The sequence below is a fragment of the Anarrhichthys ocellatus genome, unplaced genomic scaffold (genome assembly GCF_004355925.1).
Source record: "Anarrhichthys ocellatus isolate YVR2014 unplaced genomic scaffold, GSC_Weel_1.0 scaffold4, whole genome shotgun sequence".
NCBI classification, from domain to species: Eukaryota; Metazoa; Chordata; class Actinopteri; order Perciformes; family Anarhichadidae; genus Anarrhichthys; species Anarrhichthys ocellatus.
Window position 1 is genome coordinate 14,601,702 of NW_022280034.1, and position 8,864 is coordinate 14,610,565.

General features: G+C 41.0%; 1 protein-coding gene across 1 annotated transcript in view; it reads left to right on the top strand.

The window, feature by feature from the left end:
• The first annotated feature begins 2,377 nt into the window (after positions 1 to 2,377).
• LOC116380942 (bone morphogenetic protein 2-B) overlaps positions 2,378 to 8,864 on the top strand; it is a 10,664-nt gene continuing 4,177 nt past the window's right edge. The window contains exons 1-2 of the mRNA XM_031842754.1: positions 2,378 to 2,395; positions 5,043 to 5,168. The gene's annotated coding sequence lies outside the window, so the exon portion shown is untranslated. The remainder of the gene's footprint in view (positions 2,396 to 5,042; positions 5,169 to 8,864) is intronic.

Below are 8,864 nucleotides of genomic sequence, written 5' to 3' on the forward strand. Positions count from 1 at the left end.
GGCTCCACCTACCTACCTGCAGTGCAAAAGAAATCCCAGCAATGAGAGTTTAGCAGCAAAAATGGAGACCAAAAACCAAACACAGTACGCTCCAGGACAACCATTTTGAACGAGCATGTGCACGTGGTCATGAACACACTTATGCAATCAAATATGAATGTATCCCTACGAGCAAACTCTCACACGCACACACACGTAGACCGTGCAGGTGGCTGAGCATGATAACAAACAGCATAATTAGGAACAGGTGAACGTTATGAGGCAATTTCTACTGCAAATATTGGACGCATGAGGGAAACAAGTATGTTGCAGCGATCAGGAATATCATCTAAACCGCAACAATTTGCAAGATGAAGTAGCGTCTGGCTGACTTAATGACAGAAAGGTGAGGTCGCCATGCTGAGCGGCAAAAAAAACTTAACTGGTCCGCAGCCACTTACCACGTACAATACAACTGCTTCTGGAGCTCGAGCCAAGACTAACTGTTCTCCCTGTTTCTTCAAATTAAAGCTTGACTGAGATGAAAGCTTGAATTCGGGAAATACAAACAGTCCGACAAAATGGCAAAACGAAACGCTCATGACCATATGTTGTTATGGTGATGGATTCAAAAAAAAAAAACTTCAATGTAGTCGATTTTATACTCTTATTCCTTATTTTTTATATCTTACTTTATGAAATAATGTGAAGCCTATATAGGCTATTTATTCATAGGCTTTACAGTGGTCATGCACACATAGCCATTTTTTTGGTTTGCACACAGTTATAACTTTTGGGCTTTCTTCCATCATGAAAATTATGTATTTAAAGGCGAGCCAATACTTCATTTATGGACAGATGAAGCAGGAAGTCCTCTAGTCTCTACCTGACCGGCACATACACCCCTACTCTGATCAGCTCTATTGGAGCTGAGGAGGATATCCTCTAGTCATCCTAATGGCTCCAGTGAGCATTAATCTAATACTCCTGTCTCAAGTGCGGCGATAGAGGCTTACAGAAACCCGGCTGCATCAGTCTAAATCTTCACTTTTCTATGTCTCGCTCTGTCTTTTTTTCCTCTGTCTCGGTCTCTCTTTTCTGTCGTCCCCTATCAATGTCTGTCTTTTCTCTTATTAGTCCTTTTATGGCGCGTCTGTCTCTAAACACTCTCATTTTCAGCTCGCCTTGCTGCAAAATGTACTTAAACTGAATTTTGACATCTTTATGAAGCAGAGATTTACGAGAAGGTATGTCTGGATTGACCTTAAAGGGACTAAATAGAGGGAAATGGGAAAGTAAATTGTGTAGGATGAAAGGCAGACAAAGAAATATTGGTGTTTATACAATCAATGCAGTGGGAGTCCTGTAGTAGGCTACTAGCTGTAGGACCACTACTTTGCTTGATCCCCGAGACTCCACGAAAACACTGGATTTTCTTTTTTTCTTAGCTCTTTGGGGCTCTGAGCACTATTTTGTTGAATATGATATCTTAAATTAGTTTCACAGAAGGATAAACATGTTCAAATTAGAATTGTAAAGAGGTGTGAGGAGAAACAGTGTGGCTCTGATAATCAACTGTCTACCATTCATCATTCACCTCACTGCCATAAATCGTGTGCAGTCAGAAATGTTTGTTACTCCAGCCCAAAATGTCAATCAAATACCATTCCCACTGACCAACTAGTAGTGCTGAATGTACTGTTTATCAGAGCACAAAGGAGACAAGAATTAGCTAGCTAGTCCACCCCACGGCTAGGAGAATACCTCGCCGGGTAAGAGAGCGGTTGACAGCTCTGGAGATAAACATTCAGTTAGAGGCTTTCTCAACTGGAATTTAGCCAGCGCAAACCCCAGCGGCTGGGGGTCTGATCACGGACTTCCGCCACTCTCTGCCGAATCAGCAAACTTTCAGATATGATTCATGAAGAACAAGTGGTGAATCTGTTGTTTTTAAAGGTCATGCATTTGGTCTTTGTGACGCATGCATCCTGTGACTGCCAAACACAGATATGTACAGAGAGGTAGAACACTGGCTTTTCTGGTTTGGGCAGATTGCTTCAAGTCGGCCCAACCCCCACTGTCTAAATGACATTTAGTATATTAAACCCCTGAAGAAGTTCTTTAGTGTCTATCCTTCAAAATTCAAACTTTTAAGGGAAATTAAACTGGAAAGTAAAACATGTTTTATCCCGATATGCTAATTTGTGGTTATTAATCTGTGATGTGTCTCGTGGTTTTTCTTTCATATGCATATTTTTTTCCTTTTCTCACCAACTACTTGTTTACTTTCTGTTTTATACTGAAAGTGGGTTTGATGGATGAATTGGTTTGTTTGACAAAGGAGTCATGTGACTGAGGTGTTCTGTATAAGGAACAAGCTGTGGACTGCATAGAGACAGAGAGCATGAACTTTCACGTAAGCCCTTTCTTTTCTCATTTCACATGATTGTTTTTGTGTCCTTTCCTCAATTATTAGCTGACTTGACCTTTTTGATTTAGGTGGTGTTAGCAGAGTGCTCTGAACTGCTAATTACATCCTGTTAAAATACTGTCAAATTACATTTTCCTTAAATGTGTAAGTGGCTAATAATAAGTTAGTTTGGGATATGTGGCATGATTTATTTAACACCCTTTTAAGCTGTAAACAATGTCTCAGACTAGTGGTTTACATGAATAACTGCTGTCAATATACAAAGAATAGACACTGAAAATGTATCGCTAAATTAAATGAAACTGTTGTAAGGATATTGTTGACGGGAATATAGGCCTCCCGGACTCCGCATCCCACAGACTTTTTCTAGCCTCATTGTTTGACCGATATACTCCTGCTAGAATCAACAGACCCATGTAGGCTTGGAGGTCTGGTCCAATGCTCTCCACGTGTCCACAAACACACGCCTCCCCTCCAGGTTTGTCATGTCCAGTATAATACCCTCAATGGACTCTGGTAAAAAGAGTTGGAAGCTGGACTTGATGTCATCCACATGAGATGTTGCATATCGTGAGATGTTGCATATCGTTACCAAACACCAGCGACCTGAAACACTGGCCTTTGCACTCTCGCACACATGTACAATCAGTTGATTGAATGCCGAGACAGCTACCATCTCATTTGTCTGATCTGCTGCACAGACTAGGGGGAAAAGGGAGATTATTTATTGAACAGTAAGAAAGAGAGACTGCAAGCTATTGCGGTGGAACTTATGGATTTATCTAAAACGGTGCAAGAGACGCAGGAAAAAGCAAACGCAACCAGAAGAGTGGGGGCAGTTTTCGGAGTACTTGGAATAGCTGCAGCTTTGCAAACGGGAGTGGAAACAGTGGTAATACTCAGAGGACTTGCAGCTTTTGGAGGTACAGCTGTTTTTACCAGAGCTGTTGTTACCGCAAATGTAACCCAGACAGCGACAGAGACCAAATGTTTAAAAACTGTGGAAGAGCTGGGGAAAGAATTCATGGATGTCATTGAACTGCAAAAGGAGATTCTGAAAGATATTATGGTGGTGTCTGAGGAGTTGGAGAAAAAAATCATCCTCACTAACAACAACCAGAGCACAGACAAAAGAAATTCTGAACGAAACAAAACAACTCCAGCAGGTTCTGAAGCAAACAGCTGAACTGCAGTTTAGTAATAGCATACTACTAAACTTTATTGTCAGTGTCGCTGGAATCATTAAAACTCCTGAGCATGATGCAGAGTTGAGAAGGTGTGTCACAGATTCAGCCTTGCAGTGTAAAAACTGTTCATGAGTTTGCAAAGATGAGGAATACGCTCAAGGACTTTGAGGGAATATAAACAGAATAGGAAGGAGCGACATTCAGTCACTGAAATAAAGCACAATGTTTTAGCACAACTCGCTCCGAAAGACTTGAATTCTCAATGAAATCACATTTAGTCATCCTTTTTGCCATCAATAATAATGGCAACATTATTGTGTTTATATCTTTTTATTATTATAAAAAGAGAGAAATATGAGAAATACTCGTTTTAGTCTCAGCCGGCTCGAGGAAAGTGTCTGTGTGTGATTGACAGCAGCTAGCAGAGCAAATCAACTTGCGCTGTAGCCTCCATGTCATGGGTAGACATTGTGTTAGTTGTAGTAAAGTGTTAAGACCACACTAGCATCTCACCGGACCGAAGTAACATTTGCAGGTCGTTCAATGTGCTGCAGCTATGCAGCTATCTGAGTAGCAATGCTGTACCTTTTTCCCCAGAGAACGTTTGTTTGGTGGCTCGTTCAGCAAGCTTAACCTTTGCAGGACAAGACGTGTGTACATGTTTATCAGGAAAGCTACTGTGGGTTGTTGTTCAGAGGCTCTGGCTATGATAGAACGCTATGCTCAAAGGAAACATGTTCTCCAGCTAGGTAGACAGAGAGGTTCTCTTATACTAACAAATTAATGCAAAAATAGTTGGTGGCATCATAAAACCCAAAAATATAAAATACAAATTTCTGATTTAAAATACATTATTTTACAGAACAGTTATGTATGATGTAGCCCAAATAAACATGTAATTTAATTTCAGTTGGACTTAAGGTGAAGTTCAATAGTGGGGCAGAGTGGGTCATATTTTATACTTCTAGAGCATTACAACACTTATTTTCGGCACTTTTTATTTTTTTTTATTTTTAGAAAGGTTAAAAGAATGTAAAAAGCTTTTTGGGGGCAGTTGGCACTAACCATTGCACGTTTTTGTATCTGTACTTTGCTTTATCTCTGTGTTCTGCTATTATTCTATGCTTTGATTTATTAAGGTTTAAACATGTCTCCCCGTAGAGGGTTGACATATAAATGGTGTGAGTGATTTTCTTCATTCTCGGTTTGAAAAGTGCTATATAGCTATGTACATATTTTTCTATAACATACAGATTGTATGTCACAACCTATTGTGTGTGTGTGCTAAATAGAAATAGCTGCCATGGGTGTTAACGCATTTATACAAAACCTACGTAGTTTGCTGATTATTTATAGCCATCAGTTTGTAAAACTGGTTCAACCTGTTAGTGAGGGACATAATAAAGCATCCAAACAATTCTATCTTTGTCATGTTATGTTCTCAGATTAAAGAATACATGGAATCTTTACCCTTATCCTTAACCGACTTGGAAAATACTCGGAAGAAGCTGGTGAGCTGGGAAAGGATTCATGGCTGCAGTCAGACGGAAGGAGCTACAATTACAAACTTGGTATCTTGCATTTGAGATTATAAAGTAGTTAGCCTTGCTGCTGATAGCATAGTTAATATAGTGTAATGATAAACAGTAGTTGGAGACAATCATTCGTTGCTGAAATGTTAAATTGCACATTATTGTTAGATTATCATTAGGTTTGTAGCTAGCAAGTGTGAATACCTGTTTTTCTGTTCATGGTTGACATTGAACATTAGTAGGTGGATACATATTTAGCCTCTGACTTTTGATGCTGTAATAAAGACTAAGACAGGGCGGTGACATTATAGGATTTGTGCCAAAGTACTTAAACAGTCATTTCTCTACGAACTGTCCTTTCACTTCAGTGTTTGGATGATTCATTGGATGATTAGAACAATTACAAAAAAGGCATACAGGAAATTGCTTCAGTTGGCCCTCAGCACAGCAGAGCTAGCTGCTGCAAACATTCCTGCCGATACGGTAGACGTCCGCGCTGACGACTTACGAGTGTGGATTATATCTTGGCCGGGAGCAGTTACGTCTCGTTAATTAGCGAGCTTTAGAGGTGCACGAGGTGGATTTTTGTTGCCTTTGGACACAGTCCTTATGCTAAGCTAACAGCTCAGTTAAAAAAAAAACGAATAACGTAATTCCTCAATTCCAATTCAACAATATCAAACTGTTCCTTTAAGCATTAAGAGGTAGAACACGGTGTGTTGTCACAATTCACACTCATCACAATAGTAGTTGTAGTGGTGCCACTGAACAGGACTGCTGACCCTGCTTGTTTGTGGTCAGAGCCAATAGAGATGCATTTTTTTTTTAAATCACGTTGCATTGTGGCCTGACTTCGACACCCTTGTCATATGTTTCCACTTTCAGTGTGATTGTATTCCTCGTCATTATTCATTCGTACTGGGTTTGCAGCAGTGGCCAGCACTTGTAGCAAATGCCTTCCATGTGTCTCTAATTGCCTCAGTAGAGGTATTTAACACGAGGTGAAGTCATTAACACATAGACACACTTGTCAGATGTGGAGCCAAGGCAGCCAACAGCAAGCTAAAAGCTAATGCAACATGCACCGTGTCCCATAAAGACATCTGAGGGCTTCCTCGCCAACACGCTGTGCAAGAATTCTCAGAGGAAAAGAACTTGCAAGTTCAACAATTACTGAAATGTAATATAGGAAATATACAGAAGAAAGACTGTAACAAGCTGACCAGTTCAACAGCTGGCGACCGAACACCAGATCAATGGATATGAGGACAAATATTACTATGTCAAGAGTACATTTTAGTTTTTGTTACCATGGACATAATAAAACATCACTTTGGGGTCTTTTCCACTTAAAAACCAAACGTTATCCAAGACACCATGGGGTCTGAACATATCAATTCAAATGAAAACCACAGAACTTTACATGTAGAGAGAATGACAGTAATTTAATTTTAAAACCACGAGATGGCTGCACTCAAACATCACATGGCATATTAATACTGTGTACTGCAATATGATCTTATGATCCAGCATGTTGTGTCTTAGTCTGTAGTGCCATCTGCTGTTTAATTGAGAGCACTGCATCGACCCAGCGTCAAGTGAAAATTAAGTTAGTGATCAACAGTTTATAAGTGGCAAAAGGAAGAAGCGGAAGACTTTCACACCTTAGGCTTGAGTCTACTGAAGCACTGGCAAACTAACGCTGAGATTATGGTGTGGATGTTAGTGTGGGTGTGATCAGCGTGGAAGACGGAGAGGAAAATGTATATTTCATGGAGGACATTTGGCATGTCACGATAGGAAAAGCCCTGGGTGTAATATTATAATCAATGATGGCTGACTGGCATGGCAAGTGGATTTAAAGTTCAAGAATGAACTTTTGTGAAGCGATTGGCTAAATATGATAAATAAGATAAGGTAGTGAAATAAGTGCAAGAGTTTACAGTAAGACTCCCTGCCCTTTGACTTAATAAGAGGAGGTGGGAAGGCTAATGGCATTAAGCTTAGTTCTGTTGCTTCTAACTGGGAATGCTATCACACCAGACCATGTATAGCCTACTGTATAGTAGGTTAATCTCCACAAGGCCTATATCTTAATACCTTCATTTTCTAAATAGCCTAGTGGCAGTCTCTTTGCTAGTCCAAAAACGAGCAAAGAGTTGGATCCTCAGTGGAGCTGAGGTGGGTCAAGGTGACACAGCAGACGGAATAGCTAGCGGCTATAGCGCCCTGAGACGGCACCCTCAGGGCAGACACTCCCTTAATCATGATTAACGTTTAAAAGTTGTCATGAACGTGATTATTGGCTATAGAGACCACAACTGTTTTTTTTGCACCAGGCTGTAAACATGTTTATTTCTGCTCTAAACATCAGCATTTCAACGTGCGATTTCTATGGGGACTGACTCACTTTTGGAGTCGGCATCAAGTGGCCATTTGAGGAATTGCACATTTTGGGCTCTTCTGCGTTGGCTTCATTTTTCAGCCCCCGAGTTTGCTGCTTTAGCTAGAAAATAGAGAGCATCTTGGGATCACACCAGCCATGAAGCCAAATTGGGCCAGGGGCGTAAAGTGTCTTCGAACTCACCCTTCATTTTGTACCTCAAGTGCACACCTTTAAAAGTTCCATGACTGCATTTTGCATGGATGTGACGCTACCCCCAGTGACAAAATCCGTCGACAAGGAGACTGACATGGCAAAGCACTCCAAACTGCTCCTGTGGAAGTAACCGCGACAGTAGGTGTCTCCAGGACCACATTTTGACATGATGGCACACACACAAGGTGAAAACAATACCAGCCACACGCTTGCGACTGGGGAAGAGTAAGACGAGAGATGGATATACCACTCTTCTTATATCGAGTGGTATCAACCTTCTCATACAAGAAAGTGGAAAAAAAAGCATATTTCCCAAAATAGTAAACTGTTAATTTGAAAATAACATTCTACTCTATCTTTCTCTCAACATCTTAATCAAGAACTCCTCTCTATACCTCTCAGCGCTGCAAATTCAGCCACAACCACGGTGCACCGTCGTCCATCCTTGGCTGTTAGGTGAAGCTCTGCAAGAATACGTCAGAGGGCTTCCCTTTAAGTCTATCTGCTATCAGCACATGGTCAGGGTAAACATTTGAGGACACCCCACACCCACCAGCTGTCTCATATACGTTCACGTACCACACGTCACACACAAAGAATACACGTGTACAGAGGAGCACAGTCACATGCATCACAGGAAGACATGCTGTGCTCCTCTTCACTTTAAGTAATGCCTTCCTCAGCATCTCATTTCCTTAGTTTAGGAGGTACCCCGCCCCCAAAGACACTGCTTTTCCTCCTGATAACCTAGAGTTTGTCATTAGCATTCGAGTAATCACATAGAATACATTTCCCCCCTTGATAACAAAGATGAAAATGTTACTTATAAATAACGGAATGCAGGGGGAAAAAATGCATTTTTTTTGTTTTTGTAAAATCCAATCATTTGATCCTGGTATCTTGCTGTTTACAGTGTTTACCGCTATAATCTGTCCTGTGTCTTATCTGACAGAGTGGCTGCTTAGTGATACAAGAGAAATCAGAAAAGGGCCAATTCACTATGGGGCCCTAAACGTGAGTAATAGGCCCTAAATGAGGGGATCATCATTCCTGTGTAATCGCCATGAATTTGATCAACAATGGGAGGGGGGGGGGGGGGGGGGGGGGGGAGGGGTTGATTGGGGGGGGTAGTGTGT